Consider the following 20,659-nt stretch of genomic DNA (forward strand, 5'->3'; position numbering starts at 1 on the left):
ACCTGTGCATAACTTCTTGCCCTCTCGATAATTTCCTGACTGCTAAGGACAAGTAGGGAAAACTGCAGGAATCAGCTCATTCCCATGGATCATCCAGCACTGGTTTTTACCCTGCTGCAATATTTCTCACCTGTCCCATGCAGCAGATTCAAAGAAGTCATACAGGGGCCAGGTCTGCAGTTCCATTTATCATTTCAGACAATATAGAAAATTGTGTTGCAACAGAGCAAACTACTAAATCACACATAATTGCTCTGATAACAACTTAGGGAAGGTGGCAACTACTAGGGAACTCTTTCATCTTCCAAGGCTAAACATCTTAGAGGTATTTGATCAACTCTTCATGTAAAAATGTGTATTTTCAGCCCAGACCTTTTCTGCACAAAGCAACTCAGAGGAAGAAAAAAGAGGTTTGCTTATTTACCTGCATGTAACTAAGGGAGAACCAGCTGTCTTGTGGGGTGTGTGTGACACTGAGGTCACAGTGCAGAAGGCAGGTGCAAAGCAGCCACTGTCCCTGTGCTGCAAGCAGCAGTGTGGCACACTGAGATGAAGCACTCCAAGAAGGCTCTGGCAGATGTCATGGGTTGTGGCAGCAGCTCTCTGGCCACAGAGAGCAGCACATGACTTTGCCAGGCCTTTCTGGGAAAGGCTGTGAGAAGATCAGAGAAAAGAATGATAAATAATTCTTATCTTCACTTGCTGCACCGGTATTGTGAACATGTGGGATGTGTTATGGAGATTTGTTTACCAAAGGGTGGTTTCTTAATTAGCCAATGGTGGTGGTGTTTGGATTAGAGGACCAGTTAGGTCCAGGTATATCATAACTATCTATAAAAGTCATGAGTTTTGTAATAATAATAGAATAAAGAAATTAATCAACCTTCTGTAAATTATAAAGTCAATACTAATTATTACCCAACTAAGAACCTACTACGACAGTGGCTGGGTTCAGGCTGCTCCCAAAGCCCTGCTATGAGCAGAGAAGCCCCCTCATCCCTAAGACAGTGTGTGTCCTGCTTTGGTTTCACTGATTTCAAAGCCAATGTTCTCAGTAACTGAAATCAGTTTGGTTCCTGGTGGGTGGAAAGTTTCAAAGTTGGATCTATGCAGGGCTGGAGGAAAAGGCTCCTCCAGCTGTTGACTCTTCCCCCACCCTCAAAATATCCTTTATATTGCCCTGCAATATTGAAACTTCAGCAGCTAGAAACTGTCATCAAGCTGCTAAGAAAATCAGAAGAATTTCACTGCTAGAGTTTTAAAGAGGCTTTTTTTTTTCCTGTGCACTCCAGCTTGTAGCAGCCAAAAATAGAGCTGGCAGTTGAGAAGCCTGCAGGGAACTTGTCTTGCTGCTCACTCCCTTTCCCCCATGGCAGGGTGTGGGGTACCCAGCAACCACCCATTTCTACAGGCAAAACCTCATTGCTGGAAGGATTTCTCTCACCCTGGACACCTAAAATCTCCTAGAGCTCCCCCAGAGTGAGCTGAGTGCAGCAGCATTGCAGCGGGGAGTGGTGCAGTGTGCTGGTGGCTGCATTCTGGGACCACTCTGGGATGATGCACTGGCTCCAGGGCACTGGGGTGTCTGAGCACGTCCAAGTGGGGCAGTGGAGCAGCCAGGGGTTTGCTCCCTTGGGAAATGCCATTCCCAAAGGTCAGGAGTGAGGGCAGGAAACCCCACCTCAGCCAGGCTGTTTTCCCTCATTGTGTCTGGCTCTGTGTCCAGCTGTGAGGCTGGTCTTAGAGGAAAGGGTGGAGGTTTTCTAAACGGCTGATTCACTTCTGATTTTCTCACCCTTGGGAAGATGCCATGCATCCTCACTGCCTCTTTGTACCTCTGGCTGCTCCAGCAATTTCCTAATTGCTCGTGAGAAAGTCTGCAGGAGGTTGGATGTGGCAGTGGTGGGAGCAGGGCTTTCAGGCAACTGGGGAGATCTGCCCCTGTTTTTCCCAAAGAGGCCCAGCCCAAAAGTAATTTGTCTCATATACAAAAAAAAAAAAAAACAAACAAAAAAAAAAAAACAAAAAAAAAACAAACAAACAAACAAAAAAGCCCACAATCAAATGAAAGAAAAAAGAAGTAGCTTAAAAAAGCAAAAAGAATGCAAGAAAGAGGTGGGAAGGGAGAACACAGAAAAAATCCCATCATGAATTGCTGCTAGGTGTAATGCAATGTCAACACCCAAATCTGTCACTAAACTCAGGGATGGGGGTCTCTCCTCCACATATCCATGGATTTGGGAGGATGCTGAGCTCTGCAAAGGTGCTGCATCAGCAGTGACCTCCTCAGTGCAAAGGACAGATGAGATTCACACCATGGTATTTTCCAAAAATGACAGCTAACAGAATGCCTGGGTCACCTCTGAGCACTTCACCCTGTCATGGGAAGGCCAGGTGGGGAATGTGATGCACAGCCTCTGTGTTCTTGGGCTTTGACTCGCTCTCAATACCAAAAATGCAACACAGGCGTGTCTGCAGAGGGTGTGAGCTGATGTGCCCCTTCTGCCACCCGTGGGGAAGGTGTTCTCCCTTCATCTCATCCCCAGGTCACTAATTCAGCCAGCACAGCTCTTTGGATCACCATGGTGCATTTGCAGCAAGCCCAGGATCTGGGAAATGCCACAAGGAATAACAGAGTGCCAGGTGGTGGCTGGATGAACAGAAGTTGGCCTCACTTGGGAACACCTTGCCCTGGGTGTTTCTGCCCTGTTTTAGGCAGTGGGGATGTCAATCTGAATAGATTTGTTGCTGGCAGGGCTGTCAGAGCAGATGAATTTGCTTTGGAGCAGCCTCAGCCACACAGCTCCTCAGAGGACACCTTTCCTTCTCCCCCAAGAAGCAGCATCACTACCCCACCCATCCTTGTGACACCCATCCCTCTCTGCATGTAGCCTTATAACCAGCAAACACCAGTGAGTTTGTGTGATGCCACATCCTCAGTCAGGCTGCTGACCCTCAGGGTAGTTTTTCTGGACTCACTTTCCTGATACACAAAATAAAATTAATAACACTTCCTTCTCAAGCTGCTGCAAATCTTCAGTTTTGCTTTGAAGATGCTCTGGCCCCTTTAGATTAAATTCATGCATCAGCTGCAGTAGCTTTCTTGGAGTTATTATGCCATTCTTTATTTTGATATTTATTGTTGTATGGTAAGATGCTTCCTCAGGCCCTACAAAAACCAGGTGTGTCTGTGATAAAAGAATTTCCAGCAGTTATTTATCTGACCCTCTGGATTTTCATGGTTTATGTATGGATGGGGAATATTTCTCTGTTTTTGCTCTGGGCTTCAAAGATGGGAACTGTGTTTTCCAAGACTTTAGTAAGAGTTAGTCTCAAGTCCTACTTCAGTCCCAGTGGTGGAGCAGAGCAGGTTACTAAAATATGGAATATTTTATGAATCATTTACAAAAGAGACCATGTAGATTTGTTTCACACTTAAATAAGAACTTCACAAAAGCAATAAAAAACAGTCTTAGAATTAGGTTTGCAAGACTGAAAGTCTCCTAAGTCAAGAAGTCACGTGTGGCAATTCAAAAATCTGTTCATCCATTTATCAAATCCATTATATGTAAGTTGAAAGGGGAGGGGTGGTTTTGACTGGTGGTTTTTCCGTATGTGAAATACCCTTTTTAAAATATTTTAACCCTTTTGACTACCTGGGTTTCATTTAGGAGGTTGTCTGATAAGAGAAATTGGGCCCAAGACCTGCCACTTGTTTCCCTTTCCTTTCTCAGCCACCACAGTAATTTCTGTGCTCTGTGGGGCTGGAGAGGTGAGAGGCACCTTCTGCCCCTGGAGCTCCTTCAGAGAGCAGCACAAATTTGTACTAATAATGGTGGGGTTTTAAATCCAGTGCAATTTGTAAATGTGCATTTCCATGGTAACACGTAGGTAGTGAAGTAATCCTCAATTCATCATCTTCCATGAAATTCCAGCAACTATTCCTAAACATTCATCCTTTTCTAATCCCAGAGCTGTTGCCATGGAAATGATCAGATAAGATACAGGCCTTTAGGCAGATGGGTCTATGAAGATGCTAAATCTTGGCCCATTGAAATCCTTATTTAAAAGCAACATAGCTGGCAGTGATTTTTCTTCGGATTGTTTCCAGATTAATTAAATTAACTTCATATTATAAAAGGCTTCATTTCAAGTGACCCCTGGGAACTGAAAGTGTCTCTGGCCACAGAGACTCAGGTCTCTCCTCTTTTGTGTGGTGCCAGGGGCTTCTGCTGCTCATGTTTCCTGCTCCCATGTTCCTGCACCTCTCTCCCCACGTGGACAACTCAAATTCTCACTGGCTTTGCTCACAGTCTGGGGTTTAGGCCTGCTTTTCAGATATCTTTCTCTGCAAAGGAGCTTATTTTTATTTTTTGCCATTCATTGGAGCAGAGGACAGCATCCAGGAGATTACATCCAACACCCAGAGGATCTCTGCTTCCCAGTGCATGAAATTCCCAATTTCAAAAGCTGTGCAGGATGAGAGGTTTGCACGTGCAGAGGCACCTTCTGAGCAGCTTTCCAAGCTGGAGCTGGAGGTGTGCAGATGACTGTTAAAAAGGGATTTGGTTTCTAAATCTCTATGTTCAGTGCTCCTAAGTCACAAAGGAGTGTTGAAAGTCCTCTGTCTTCACCAAGACATTTCAGTGCAGGAGGACACACTCACTTTTGCCTTCTCCTGAAGTCAAAAGGAGAGAGTTTTAAAGACATGAACCACTCTTAGGCACCAGTTTTCCTTTTCCTGACTTTTAATAAGGGTTGGGGATCCAATTCCCATATATACCTTCGGCATCTTTCTCCAATGCTTCTTTATCTCTCAGCACAGAAAAAGAAAAAAAAAAAAGAAAAACATGTAAATTAATCTGAACAGAGAACATCTGAATGCAAAGTGGATTTCTTGTTACTTTATGAGACTTTAGGGACAAGAGTCAGAGGGTAAGAGGTACCCCCAGCACTAAGACAAGGGCTATAGAGGTAACAGTGGTGGTTAAAGAGCCCTCCCTCAACCAGCCTGCTTCTAACCAGCTTTTGGTGGAGGTTTTCCACCTCCTGAAAGGTGGTGAGCTTGAAGGGGGGAAGGCACCTGGTGTGAAGCATGAGCTGAAGAGCTGTGAGAGTTCCTCACCCAGAGCAAAGTCCAGCAGTGTAGGTTGGCTCATAAAGGAAGGTCAGGTGGATGTTCTCTGTCCTGAAGGACGAATGAGATGTGGAGATAGGATGTTAAAGTGGAGGGCTGGAAATATCAGGCCAGCAGGGGAGATTTAAGAGGACAGGTGGAAAGTGAGAAAGGAAAGGAGAGAGATCACCGGGCCTGGAAAGCAGGCAGGAGAGGAGGAAGGGCTCTGCCAGAAGCTGCTTTGCACAAGAAACTCCAGGGAGAAGAGCAGACAATATTACAGCATCCATCAGTGTCTGCACAGTCTGCTCCTCATCCCCTCCCAGCCTTTCCTCTCTGCTCCTTCCAGCAAGGCAGCAGTTTTGTTTTCATTATGGGGGAAAATAGAGAAATTACACCCCCAGAGCCAGTGCCTTGTCCCTCCCAGTGCTGCTGGTAGAGGCAGCCCAAGGCATGGAGCCCCAAAAGAGCCTCTGCAAATCAAAAGCTTCACTATTTGCTTTGTTGCACAGAGTTACTTTTGAAGATTCCCCCATGGATGACCTAATAATTCCCATTAAAAAAAAAAAAACTCCATGCAATTCTTTATAGAGCTTAAAAGAAATCAATATCAGCAGCTCTGCATGTGTTTAAATCATTCATGGACACTGTTTATTGCCTAATAATAATATTGCATGGATTGCAGCTCCTGTGCCAAGCACATCACATTCCCTGGGAGGGAAAAGGGGGGAATAAATTCAGGAAAAATGGCATCTTACAGCCAAGAAGGGCAGCCAATGGCCTCCACCAGAAAATTTGGCCAGTTCAACTTCTCACAGAAGAGGTTAACAGCAATCATACCCTGGATTTATATTGTGCCCTGAACCCAAGGAACACATGGCCCCTATTGATATTTTTTCCAGCTTTAGCTCGTAGATGAGGAAGGAGCATCAGAAAGGGGCTGAGTCACAAAAGCTCACGAACACTGGCAGGAATCAGACACAGGTGCCTTGGGCTCTGGTCTGCAGCTGTAATTCAGTATATGATATTTATCGAGACACCCAAGAGAGTTTGAATGGGAGAGGCTGATGTAAACAGGAAGGCAAAGGGCGATGAGTATGATTTCAGCAAGACTTAATAAGCTCCCTAAAATATCCCCTTGACCAGGCCTGGCCACAATTGCCTTGATTTGCAGATCAGCAAAAAATAGATGAGAAGACAAGTGTGAACCAGGTGCTGCCATGAAAATTAAAGGATGGAAATGCAGTGAAATTTTTCTGTGGCTGCTCTACCTCCCTTTCCCTTTAGAGACACTTACCTGCTTGCAGCAGTCCTGACCAAATGCTGCTTGATGATCTGCTAGGACTTCCAAAATGACTTCTTACAGAAGAGTTTTTGTGAAGTGTTTCCCAGGTTTATCCTATTTGTCAATCATCATTCAAAAGCAGGGTACATTAAAGAGCCTCTGGTGCTCCTGATGTTGCAAAGACTGGTTGGGAAGGTAGCAGCAAATGGCATCACCTGCAGGGTCTGGATCCAGAGCTTTTGGCACTCTCCTGAGCACAGGGAGCAGCATCTCATCTGGAAGCTGCTGGAAGTTATTTACTGTGTTTAAAAAATAACAAAAGTCCCACTTTCTCTCAAAGTAAAACACTTTGAGAGTTTGATAGCAAGGTCTCACCACGTTATCTCTGTGTTCCAAAGCAATGCATCTGTGTGTGCTCCCAGCCAAGTGCACCACGAGCTGCCTGGAGTATTTTACAAGCCGGGTCTGCAAGATGAAAACTCTGGAACAAGTAGCTTATCACTTAAGCTGCTTCGAGGATTTAGAGTGGTTTAAATTACTTAAAGTGCTCCAGGGACCCGATCCTGCACCCATTGAAACTAGTGGTGATTTTGTTGGAGACTTACAAGGGACAAGGATTTGGCACTAAAGGCTTAGAGAGCTGAAGCAGATAAACCCCTACAGGCCTTTAGAGATGGCTAAACCATTCCAAAGCCCTAGACCTGTTCACAGCACACAGAGGTTGGCCAGTGACAGAACAGCCTTAGGAGTGCACCAAACGTCTCGCTGATGTTTACACCAGGCTCAGTTTCAAGCCCTGTGATTGCAGCAACTCATCTCTTTTTCATTTCCCATTGACAGCTGTGGTCCCATCCTGCTCCCAGCAGAGTCTGCAGCATCACAGAGAAAGGAGGTGCCTTGTGCAGAGAGTTGCAGAATCATTTGGGCAGTTTGGCTGGTGATAACAGAGCAGAATTGGGCCCCAAGGTGGTAGCTCAAATGTTTCCTCCTTTTGCTTTTTGCATAAGGACTCTTCTCTAGACCTTTCTGTAGCCCATTTCAATAATTTACTGTCATTTGCTTTGATCCTGTCTTCCTTCCACATAGCTCTTAGATTATTTTAAACTGTGTTTAATACTGATCCTTCCCTTCTTGTCTAAGAAAGTACCAGCAGGCACCCTGGGGTTTAATTTATTAGTTAATGTATTTCTCACAGGCAGAAGAAAATAAAAATATGAAACCCTTCCAACTTTTCACAATAGCCAAAAATAATTTTTTTTAAAAGTGTGTTTATACCCATTGCAAACCTTGGAGGTTTATTGCTCTCCAGAGATCCAGTCTTCCAATTCTGCTCAGGCCTATTCTGCTTTTCATGCAGAGTGGAATATGATCCCAGCTACAGTGGCAGGGAGTGTTAAGGGACCTTGGGAAATGCTGACATGGCCTTGCAGGCACAGATTACCATCTGCAGAGGACACGTGAGACTGAGGGACTGAGCCCAACTCCCCCAGATCAGCACCCAGGGGCCCTCAGCAATGCCCAGAACCACGTCATCCAACAGGATGTTTTCCCTGTGTCTCCAGATTTCTCCTACAGCCCATCCTCATGGGCAATAAGAGTGAAAATCTTAATTTCTTAAGAGGAATACAGCCATCCACAATGTAATACACCAGGGAATGAATTCCTGAGAGACACCCCTTTTGGTATAAAACCTAAGAGGATCTGGTGTTGTAGATGATAGCATGGAAATAAGAAAAAATTTAAAAACCTTCTTGTGCAGCCGTTGCCTGATAAGGTGTTCCTCCTTTTCCAGTTACTCTCACCATCTCAACAATCCCCTGGGATTTGGGCTCTCATGCCAAAAAAAGTAAAACAAAAAAAAAGAGAGAAGAGCTGTAGAAAAACCAGAAGGAGAGGATTATAATCCTGGGACCTTCAGCAAATTTTTTCCCAGCAGCTTTCAGAATCTACTCAAATCCTGTCAGTGCAATAAAAGCCAAAATGGCTGTAGAGAAGCATCAAGGAACCATCACACCAATAGTAATGTTCTTGTGATATTAAAAAAAAACCAAAACATAGTTTAAACATTTTTCAGTTCGGGAGATTTCCCTTGGTAGAACAAACACAGTAATCTGGACAGACTGACTAGAAACATAAGCCAAAGAGACCAATCAATTTCCATATATATACCAACCTATATGTATATATTTTAATTGTATAGTGAATAGCTCAACAGTGTCCCCTGAAGGATGCAATGTAAATAAAAGAGGTTATGAAAGAGGTAAAAGAAAACAACACCAAAAAAAAAAAAAAAAAAGAGAGAGAGAGAGAGAGAGGAAAAGAATAGGGAGAAGTTTGTGAAAACCTATTCAAGAAATAATTCCAGCTACTTTTTTTGTAACATCTACACCATTCTGGAGTTTCCCAGATCAGCTAGTTGCTGCAGTGATGTCCAATTAGCTGAACTTCAGATAGCAGAAGAAATCTCTCTGTCTTTTCAGAGGGCATTTCTGCCATGGCAAAGTGAGTCTGGTGCACCTCCCTTCTCAGCTGAGCAGAGAAGCAAAGGTTTTGGTCAGGGTGGTCTCATTAAAACCCCCACCTCAGTGTGCACCAGGGACACACTCAGTGACTTCCCATGGACACCACGATGTCAACAATTTTGCTGGATGGATGCTGAAGTCACCCAGGCATCGAGAGCCATGTCCCTCAGTGCCACCAAGCTCCTGTCTGGGGTTTGTTTGGAAAGGGATGTTTGTGCAGCATCTTCCTCTGAGCACTCATGGTCCCTGTGGAGGCAGGACTGCTCTGCCCAGCTCTGTCCAACAGCATCAATGAAGTTTTCCCTTTTTTTTTTCTTTTTTTTTTAACACAGAGGAGAAACAACCTGACCACGATGAGTTCAGCTCTGTATTTTTCTGTAGGGAGTCTATTTGCTGAGCCACTGGTGCTTTGCAGTCACGCCAGTACTCAGTAAATATTGGCCACTGTGCCTCTAAGTACTATTAATGAAGTTAATTAGCAACAAAAGTTTCCAAATGTTAAAAAGCTGCAGGCATAGCCATGGTTCATTAAGCTTCTCAGAGGCTTCAAACCAATCTTAACTGCATTTCTCAGGGGAAAAGAACACAACTTTTCCTAAAGAATTGAAAGAATTTAGTTACTTCTCTACTTTATGAAAATAGCATTTGATTCCTGTGGGTATAAGACAGACTGGTCCTGCTTTTCCTGGGAACACTTCCCTGCAAGTGACCTCCCTGAGTCACCTTCTACCTACAGAGATGGAGCATTTAGGAAGGAAAAGGAAAGATCATAACCTTTTTAATAAGCAGTTTGCCTTTGACAGTGCTGGCCAGTCCAGCACATCCCTCTCACATAATTAATCAAGACCAAGCACTAGACTTGCTATTGTCCCATTTCAGAGCATCATGGAAATCCAAGATTTAAGCCAGTGCTTTAATGTCCCTGCCTCGTTTAATACCATTACTGCATTATAGATTTAAGGTAGCTCTTAGGTGGAAAATTTTCAAAGCAGTGTGTGAGACTTAATGTCAAGAGAAGTTCCACCACTAAGTCTTGCTCTGCTTTAAAAATGTTCCTCTTAACCTCTCGCCTGCAGATTAATACCTGGGCTAAATGGGGTATTTTTAGGGTATTGCTTATGTCAGTGTATTCCCTGGTGAGTCACAGGCTCTGAGAGACAGATTTCACCCTGGTGGAGACAACCCCATGCTCCAGATCTGAGATGACAACTGATAAGCAAAGATGCAATGCTCGCCTTTTAATTTTATTTGAACTGCACAGCCTCCGTCTTGAGCAGGAGAGAAGGGGGTTTGTGGCAGGCTGCAGGAAATGGGGAGAGGGAAGCAGCAGATGCCTCTTCTTCCCTTCCCCATCCAGGAGACACAAGCTTGCACAGAACTGGTGCTGCTGCTTTCTGCCAGCGTTTGATTCAGGTGTCAAGATCCCACTGACAGCTACATGACAACATGTTTTCTCCTTGCTGCTTTCAAATAAAAAACAAAATGAGATTTCCTTTGCTGTGCCCTGCAAGTCTGTTTTTCTCTATTTTAAGCCTAAGCTGGATGCAATAATTAGTCCTTTAGAATCAAGGGTTATTGTACCACTTCAAGCTGTGTAGTTGAAATGTTACCTAAACCTCTTCAGCTGATAAACTAGAATCAGTCTCTAACAAGGAGTGAGACTCAATTTCCCAAATAATATCCCTCTTTAAATAGAAACCTAATCAAACACATTCCACATTCTCAATGGTCACCTGAGCCTATTTCCCAATAATCTGTCTTTCTGTGCCAGAGTATTAAGTCAGGTAAAGTGAAAAAAGAAATTGTGGAGGAAATTAAAGTTGGTTTACTGTGGCAGCCATCACTTCTAGCTCAGCCAGCTGCATTACTCTTCGCTGCTGTGAAATCAATTTTGGAAGCAAAGTTCTGTTATTGCACCCTGATATTTCCTCAACAGTTCCCTGAAATATATGGGAATAGAATTGTGACAGGGATGGCTTGGTCAAGTTAAAGATAACCAGAAAGAGTTAATATAAGAAGCTATGCTATTCCATGGTTTATATCCCTGGAGCACTGCATGCACATGTAGCCTCCCAGCAAATAAATTTTGATGCAGATGGAAATGTTTGTACCCGAGAGTAAAAAAAATATACATATTTCTCAGCCAATTGAGAGATAAAGCCAGTATCTGGTTGTCTACAAATCTGGTAAGATTTAAAACCCATGCTGATCTCCTTGCAGATGCATCACAAATAGTTTTCTCACATATAATAAGAACAACATAAATCCTCCACCAGAATTATTTACTGAATTACTTTCCATGACCAGTTATCAAAGGAGAAAGCAAAGTAGTAATGAATTGAGAAAGAGATGATGAGAAGCTAACAAAGTATTCATGTGGTTTTATTCCTTTGGGCAAAACCTTTATTCCACCAAAATCAATGAGAATAGAATAGGATGAGTTATGATTTATTGCTACAGTCAGATCTCATTGTGCTGTATTAAAGAGGCTGTGATGATTACAGGTTTTCTCTGAACATGCCACAAACAGCAACATATTTAGAAAGCATCAGATGTCAAACACCAAACTGTTTCTGAGAGAACTTATAAAATGTTATATCACAAAATGGATTAAATAGTGCCTTTCCCAGTTTTTACTTTGTTTCGTTTTTCCAAGCATTAATTCCTCAGTGTGCTAACCCAAGTTCTTTCTTGATGTGTGGCCATTGTAAGTAAGTTCTGAGGACAAGTCACACTAGCCTAAGCCTGGCAGAGTTTGTGGCTTTGCTTGTTTCCTTCCTTGATCATGCACCAGATAATCAGTGATGACTCAGAATTACTCAAAGAGTAGCCACTGCAAGTTCATTTTGTTATCCTTTGTGTTGCCTTGTCTGTGTGTGCACTAATCATGCTCCAGGGCAGCTGGATTTAATGACGGTGCCATCAGAAAGTAGTAGTGACTTTTTTGAATTTTTTGTGACAATATAAGCCCAGCTGATATATTGTTAGTGATATTTTCCTGCTTGTATCCTTAGCATGGATGGTACAAAGATGAAAGCAACACTGTCAAGCCTTTTTGGCTACAGCTAAAATTCCTATTTGCTATCAGAAGAGATTATGTTAAACCAGCCATAGTGGGGCCGGAGGTACCTCAAAGACATACTGCAGTGACAAAAAGTATTACCAACACAGAGATGCAATTGCCTTTCATGGGAGCTTAGCTCCCAGGTATGACTGATTGTTTCAGGGCAGCAGCACTGACAGGCTGGGCTAATTTTATCAGTTGGAAATTTCCCTCTATTTTTGATTTATTTTATTGGAAAATGTTCTCAAAACGCTGGTGCGGGGATTTTGTACATCAAGTGTTTTTCTTTGCTGGAAGGGAAGTGTCAGGATGTTGAAGTCCATTGGATTTTAAGAATGAGGCAGTGACTTCCAAGAGAGAAGGAAGGAGCTGAGCACTGTTCTCATCAGTTTTTCTTATCACCAAGAAGCGAGGGAGACTTCAGGGTGCTCACAGTGAGTGGGCACGGGGGCTTTGAGAGGAGCTTCCTCCAGGCTGGGAACCTCACACCCTGACTGCTGCCATCACCTCTGCTGGTCCCTCAAGAGCACTTCAGCTCAGGCCACCACCTGCTGCCCATGGGTGCTCTGGTACCTCTGGAGAAGAGCACAACAACAGCACAAAAGGAAAATTATCAGGATGATGAGTAGCAGAAGCAGTGGGTGTGAGCAGGGACTGCAGTGTAAGATCAGTGATGGTTTGTGAACCCTTTGGTGCAGGAGGAATTCCCCAGCACTGCTAGAAATGTACCTCCTGTTAGCTGAGAACTGATGATGCTTGAAATGATTCTGTGAGGCAAAATAAGTGCATAAACTTGTATAGAGGTTCAACCTGAAATAAATTAATGAACAATTTTATTCTCTTAGGCTGCTGTTTTATTTGAAGAGCTGAGTTCCATTCTTTTATTCTTGTAAACCATTTACAGGATCTTTTCAAGCATCTTCCTTCTCTGATTCACCCAGTAATGCCTGAGGAAAATCCTTGGTGTGTGCATGGCTGGTGGGTTGGCATAGCTGCTCTCTTCATTTTACTGGAAAGCAGTGGGCAAAGTTCTGTGATACACACTAAGGAAAGGAGAGGTTGAGCAGTTCCTGGCAGAGAGATGTACCCAAGTCCCACAGGTGTGCACACTGCTGTGTCACTAATGCTCTGGAGAGGTTGAAGGTGGAATATTTCTCCTCTTCCCTGAGGAAACTCTTCCAGCTCTGGACTGGAACAGAGTGAACACAGTCCTGAGGATGCCACCCCAGCAATGTCCCAGCTTGCTGGAACTGAGGCCATATCCCTGTTGATTGACCATCTTTGAAATGAAGGCAGTGTCTGTGCCTAGGGTGGAAAGAGAGCTGTTAAACAGAAACAGCAAGGTTGTGTTTTATGATCATGGCACTGCTTCCCTGATCTTACAGGAAAGTGTTCAGGCTGTGTTCCTCAAAGCAAGAGCTAATCTGCCAAAAGCATTTGGCATGGGCTCACTGACTTTCCTCCTCACATCAAATACTGATCTTTTGATCTGCTCATGCAGTGTCTCTCCACAATGTATGTGGTAGCACATTTTCCATCATTGGTAGAGAATATCTACTGATATTGTGAAGGACAGATCCCCTGTGTGACCTCAAATATTCCATTTACTTAACTTGGTGCTTCCTGAGCAAAGAAAGTCGGCAATGCTGGGACAACTCAATGCCAGGAAAGTTCACAGGTCTGCAGTCACATGAGGAAAGAATAGAGGCTGAGTGAGGAAAAAATTTACTCATGCATTTAATTATCCGAGTCAGCCTAAATAAATTGGTCATCCTAGGAGACGGCAGGGATCCAGGAGCACAACCATCATCAGTGGTCCATCAGCAAACATTTGTCATCTTCCAATTAGTGCTGCTCTGCTGGCACAGATTCCCAGTCTCAGCCTGAGATGGGGCCCTCCCTGGAGAGCCAATGAAATATTGAACAGAGGGTTATAGGGTGTAGGAAAAGAAACACGTGTGTAAGGGACTGAATTAGGATTGCTTGGACAAGCTTAGCTCAGGCACCTCTTACACGTGGTGCACTTCACTGGACTGTACTAATGTCCTCCTAATGCTGCTTCTTTAAAGACAATTTCACAGATGAAGAACAAGGAGTATGAAGAGTTGTATTCACAGAAGAACAAAGAGCAAGTCAGCAAGAAAGCAAAGGAGACAGCCAGAGGCAAACTTTCTTACTGAGAGAAGTCTCAGGATAAAGCCTGACATAGTTCAGCTGCAAAAGATACGTCTGCTGTGCTGAGAAGAAAGGATAAACTTCTATGAGAAATGAGCTGGTTTTGCTCTGTATTGAGCTTGATCTATTAAATACAGTGCCAAATCCAGGTCAGACTATGGAGAAAATATCCTCAGATCCTTAGAAATTAATAATCTTGCTTTTTAGAGCAATCGCTCAGATTAATATTGAGAAGTAGAAGAAAGACATTGGCACAAAATTTTAAGGAAGGAGATGGAGTTTGCTTTTCCTAAAAGCACTGTCTTCCTTTTGTCAATTAAGATTAAACATCAAGAAGGCTGATGATTAACTCTGGTTTGTAGTTCTCAAACTTTAGACAGCAAAGAAAGATTGACTTTGCTGCATCGTTATAGTTCCAAGACTTGGTGGCAGGTCGGTGAATTAAAAAATTTATTCTAAATTAACTGAACTATTTTCAGTATTGTGCACTTAGCTGTAAAGGCTGAGGTAAAATTAACAATTGAAAAGAGAAGTTATCTGACTGAGTATGGGAATGTAGCAGGGATGTGTGTGTTCCCTGTCCTTGCTGGTGTGTTTCATGAGTCATTGCTTTCTCCTTCCCTCTGCCACGCCTGGTTATCTTAGGCTCTGATAAGAGTGTGATTGCCACATTGCAGCCCTCAGCAAAGCCATGCAGGATCCCAGGTGAGAATTTGGATGAGGAAGGTCCTGCTGTTGTTACATCCAACCACCCAGCAATTGCTGAGGCTTTGGCTCTGCTGGGCTCTGCTTTTGGCACAGTCCCTGTACAAGGTGCCTTCTGTGCTGAGATGGTTTGGAACAGGATGTCAAAACCTTTCTTTGCAGTTAGAGACCAAATACAGCAGTTTAGCTCAAGATTAACACTGGCTTCCTACAGTCTTCTGGATGGAAATGGGTATTTTGGCTTACTCCCTGTAGCAGCTGACTAACCATAAATAAAGTTTTGCCAGTGACCCACATTCTGATCCATGGCTCGGTGACCATCAGAGATCACAGAGCTCTCTGTGATCGTGTGTGTATGAGTTCATGTCTGTGAAACGAGGAGCACATCATTTAATTTCCCTCTATCTTGGGTCTCTATCACTAGGGAACAGTTAACGTTCCTTTTGCTACTCTGATAGAAATGCCATTCATTTTTAGGCTGATACCCTAAAGGCACCCATACCTTAACTTTATAATTGCATATGGCTAAAGGCAGCACTAAAATCTCATGTTCTCTCTCCAATTCTTGCCAGGTCTTCTGTAAAGGAAATTTTTAAGAAAAAAAAAAAAAAAGGTAATCCAGCTTATCTCTTTTTTGTCTTTTCTTTACAGACATTTCCAACAATGGAAAGTTTCACAAGAGGTACACCCACAAGAGAGCAAGTAGGAAGGAGAATATTCTAAATACAACTTTTGCCAGCAAAAAAGAGAACAAAGTAAGTATGTCTTAAAAAAAAACCCCAAAAAAACCAAAAAACCAAAAACTTGTATTACAAGTTTTCCTCTGGATCACACTGTAAAAATCTTATTCATTTCAATGGAATTACCCAAGTGTAACTTCAAGAGGAATTTGGCTTATGTGGGATGAGGGCAGGAGGCTCAGGAGTAGAGGCTGGCAGGACTCCTGATTCCCTGTGGCTCCTTTTTCTGGGAAGGAGAGTGAAAGGAAGAAAACCCCACAGCAAAAGTACTCAAAATATTTCACCAAACAGATCACTCATCCCAGCCAGAGTCAAAAAGTCCATTCTCCAGCTCTTATGACACACACACAGAGCCCTGACTGAAGGGATACTCTGGGCTGGAAATCTGGGGCGCCCCTTTCTGTGGTACAAAATTAAGTCCAGTGGAGAGAGACAAGAAGTGGCATTTCAAGGAGGAGCACTTCTGTCTGGATGCTGGGGGGTCACACAAAGCTGCTGGTGCTGCTGATGACACACAAGGAGCCAGTGCTGCTCTCCAGCACAAAGCACAGCCTGAGCTGCTGAACCAGCTCTGCTCAAGAGCGACTGCAATAAACTCCTGATATCACCCAGTGGATTAAACACTCCCCACCAGTACCTAAATACAGCTTGAAGATATCACAGCATGCCTGCAAATCTGGCTGACCAAACCCTGCAGTGGTTTTGTCCAAAACTCCCACTGACATCAGGCAGGCACAGTCTGGGTGGGGGTCACTGGAATCCCCCTGAGGATGACAGATTACAACACTCCAAGGGATTAGAGCTAAACCAGTGCTGCTTATGGCACTGGCTGTATGGAAAGATTTATGAAGGGTTGGCAATTGCAGCCTGCCAGTGAAAATACACGTTTTAACAGTACAGTGACTAAAACTAATGTTGTATTTCTGCTAGCTGCTGCCTGGGAGTTTGCTGATGTACTTAGTTCATAAGTTCAAGGCTAGAAGACCTTACTCATCACAGCTCTTAATGCTCCTAGCCTACTGCAAAGCCTGGCACCTGACTTGATGAATAGTTACTGGAATTAATCATCAGAGACCAGTTTCTTCATCGTACATTTGTCTGAAAAATTGCTCTCTTTGTGGAAGCTTTTAATGGATTTCTCAAGTCTTTCTGAACCGTGACACATAATGCCTGACATTGAGTGGAAGCGACAAATGAAAGGGATGAAAACTGAGGTGGAAGCATAATTACTGCATATCAAAATATGCTTTGGTAGCTGAAGTTTGTAGGTGATGTGGGACAGTTTAACACTGCCAGGGGCTGACAGTCCCCTTCTGCACAGCCATCCACGCTGCCACCCTGCTCTCCTTTCCCCAAACTTAATTGCCTTGCAATTATTGGCTAGGAAAAAAACTGTAATCACTAGTGATTAATTGCCCATCCCTGGAACTGACAGGAAGAATGGTCTCAGGGCTTCTGTCCACACCATCATTTAGCAGTGAAAATACAGCAAGTTGTTTTGGAAATGTCAGGGGGAAGTTGCCAGCTCTCCTCTTGGGCTTGGATGGCTGCTGGAGCACTTCAAGCTCTGCTATTTCCATTACAATGGGACATAAATAATCTGATTTTCACAGACAACAATGAGAAACTCTCTCCGGGTCTAAAAGAGATTCTGTAATGCATCTCCTCCTGCGGGGAAGCAGGAACAGAGCTCACCTTGCTTAGGTGATGCCGAGCACTGACCTGCAGTGAGACTCTGCCTTTTTTGGAGAAGGCAGGGATGAGATCTTACTGAACCTGCCTTAGATTTTCTCACTTCCACCTTTTACACCCTGGACTGCATCAAAATCCATATGTGCCCTCATGATCACAAGTCCCAGACCCATCCTTCTCTCCTGAGTGACAGGCTGTCACCATGAGCTCAGTTTGGTAGGATCAAAGCTGATTCTTTTAGAACACTCCAGAGAACACCATTATTTCATTTGTCATCCAGAAAAAAGGGGAACAGGATTCCTTTCAGGTTATCATACCCACGTTATTTCTAATTCCAGCAGAGAGGAACAGACCATATCTCTGCTGTATTTCCATGCCCATGTAGTTTCATTTCACACCTTACAAGCTCTCCTGTCTTGCCATATGTGGAGCAGTATCCAGGATATTGTCAAATACAATCAGGCACTTAGTAATACCAAAAAAAACCCCCAACAAAACCACAAAAATACCCCAAAAACAACAACAAAAAAAGAGGTGCAGGAAAATCATGTATCCAGTTCTGAAATCTCAAGTGATTGGGGAAAATCTTTACAAAAAAATTGTTACCAACCACATGCACAAGGATCCTGTTACTGGAGTTAGAAAAACAGCAGCCACCACATCAGTGCAGCACCATAATTTAGAGGCTGAAATTCTCGTTCTGGGGTATGTGCCATAATTTTTAATAAAAACAAATCTAAAATAGAGCTGCTGCCAAGCAAAGCATTACCAGGGCTGCCAGAAGACCTTCTGAGGAGGCAGCCCTACAAAAAAGCAAGCACAGTTTGGACATGGCTGGTAAGGAAGGTTTATTTGGATTGCTTGTGGATTTGCCTGGGAATTACAGCAGATTGAGGTGCTTCTTTTTTGCTGAGTTGGAAAATATTTGATGGAGAATGCTGTGGTTTAACCCCAAATGGCAACTAAACCCCACTCAGCCTCTTGCTTCCACCCAGTGGGATGGAAGAGAGAACCAAAGTGAGAAAACCTGTGGATTGAGATGAAGACAGAGAATTAAGTAAATCAGAAGCTGTGTGTGCAAATAAAAATCAAACCAAGGAATTCACTTGCCCCAATCCTGCTCACTGGTGGGGTGAGAAGAAGGAAAGGCTTTGGCTGTGTGCAAGCACCATTCAGCAAGAAAAAATCATCCTTGAGTTATCAACAGCACAAATCCAAAAGAGCCCTACACTGGCTACTGGGAAGAAAGCAAACTTTACTCCAGCCAAAAGTAGCACAGGGAAAAAAGTATTTCTGAAAATTCACAGCCTCTCCTACTATATTTTACATGGCAGCTGGGAACAGCTTTTCCAGATGATTTGAGGTAGGAAAAGAAAAGCACATTTGCTACATGACACTGGAAAGTTCGCAGAGCCAGATGACAGACATGAACCTGGTGTGGGGACAGGACTCAGGAATGACACATGGAAAACATGGCTTTTCCCACAGCACTTTCTGGATTTGTTCTTGTAGCCGTCTCTGTTGGGTAAAAACTTTCCATGTGAGTCTGCTGTACCAAAAAATATCCAAGTGGGTTGTAAACCATTTCAGTTCTGCAGCTTTTGTTCATGCCAAGCCCTGAAGTAATGGAAACTGGATTCCAACTGACCAAAGCAAAATCTTGCCAAAAATCTTTTGTCTAGTACATTTGCTGCTTTTATTAAATACAAAGTCCCTTCTGGAGAAAATGAAGCAGAGTAGATGGCAGCAAATCCTGGCATCACCTTCTGAGATATCAGTGGCCTCTGTGCACTGGATTTTTTGCTCACGTGCCAGAGCACCACTGAAGCTGAGTTATTAAATGACTGATTGAGTCCCAAACACATATGTGATAAGCTACTGGGCCCCCCTTCTGTCTTGATATTTGTTACATGACATGATTTTTTTCTTTCTGCTCTGCATCTTGAAAAGGAAGTTCAGTGTTGTGGAGAATTTAAAATTGGCTCACACTGCAGAGGAGATTTCATTACCAACACATCAGCCCTCAAGGTACGCAGTAATTCTCTCCTTTATATTACTGGAATTTTTTGTATCTTTTCTAGGAACTAGGTATTGATCCTTGGAAAATGAAAAACCCTTAAAATAAAATATAGATAACTGCAATCCCAGTGGTCCCATTAAAGGATGAAATGCTTCATTAACACCTCATAAGAACATTTGGAACATAAGCGGACAGCAAGGTTCCTCTTTCATCACTGGGGAATGGAATCCACAAAGGAATGGCTCTTAAACTTCCCAGGATTAGTCTACACACAAATTACCATAGTGCAACCAAGACAGATAGACGTTGCAGTGCTCTTTCCTACCATATCAAGATATTTTTTCTGCTTAGAAATTGTTTTATCATATTCCAGCCTAAATCAGCTACTTAGCAATTTAATCTTAAATGAAATAGAGGAAAAGTAAACCTTCACAGAAACCATAATTAGTTTGACAAAACTAGGTTAAACTATCAATTAAACCAACACAACTTCATATATCTACATGCCCTTGAACTTTTTGACTGTGAAAAATCCATATTAAATTGCTGGATGTGATCTCCCTTGAAGTTTCAGCTTGTAGGTTTTGGCTGGGAAAAAGCTCTTCAGTCTAGCAGAGGTAGCAAATCTGACTGACATTTGAGAAACATCAAAATGCTGAGCCTCTGCACATGACTATATAGTTTTCTTGTATTTATTTGAGCAATGATGTGAAGGCAAAAAAGAGCAGTATGAGGTGTCCTGCTGATTTCCATGGCACAAAGGTTCCTCTGAAAATTAAGTCCCCAGGCATTATGCAAGTCATAACTTGCACATCAGGTGGTGCCTGCCTGGAGTAGCTGGAAGCACACACTAAATTAGCAGGCTTATGAGAGTATAATTAGTTTCCAGTGAGGGACCCAAGAGAATTTGTCTCCAACGTGATTTCAGGCGCTAAAAAAAGCATAATAAAGCCCAAGAGGTAAGTGCTCAATATAGAGACTGGATCCACCTGAGCTAGAGTCTCCTGTATCTCCTAAGCCTGCAAGAGGTTCAAGAGGTTGTAGGGGCTGTCCTAAATCCTCATCCACCCACCCAGCATGCAAACAATGCCTGGATCACAGCTGTCCTCCTGAGTGGGTGAGGGCCCCCTCAGAAACTCTGTCTCAGTCCAGAGAGACAAAAAATGGATCCACCTATGGGGCTGGCTTCCTAATGCCTAGAACAATCTCATTCTGCATTTTCTGCCAGGTTTCCTATTGATTATTTCATCCAGCTAGAGACTGATTATACCTGAGACATTAATGGTGTTATGTAAATATCTATCCTATATAATCAGTGTAATCTACCTAAGGCTTCTGAG

At 43.2% G+C, this 20,659-nt stretch overlaps 2 long non-coding RNA genes across 2 annotated transcripts in view; one reads left to right on the top strand and one right to left on the bottom strand.

Annotated features, from left to right (window-relative positions):
- The window catches only part of LOC135280768 (uncharacterized), a 41,222-nt gene that overhangs the window by 9,895 nt on the left and 10,668 nt on the right, over positions 1-20,659 (top strand). The window contains exons 2-3 of the long non-coding RNA XR_010347607.1: positions 15,519-15,622; positions 19,250-19,327. This is a non-coding gene — a long non-coding RNA (uncharacterized LOC135280768). The remainder of the gene's footprint in view (positions 1-15,518; positions 15,623-19,249; positions 19,328-20,659) is intronic.
- LOC135280732 (uncharacterized) lies at positions 3,100-6,692 on the bottom strand. The gene is made up of 2 exons (XR_010347585.1): positions 6,414-6,692; positions 3,100-4,813 (listed from the first exon to the last, which is right to left on the bottom strand). It is a non-coding gene; the product is annotated as an uncharacterized LOC135280732 (long non-coding RNA).

This window comes from Passer domesticus, chromosome 14 (assembly GCF_036417665.1).
Source record: "Passer domesticus isolate bPasDom1 chromosome 14, bPasDom1.hap1, whole genome shotgun sequence".
Classification (NCBI taxonomy): Eukaryota; Metazoa; Chordata; class Aves; order Passeriformes; family Passeridae; genus Passer; species Passer domesticus.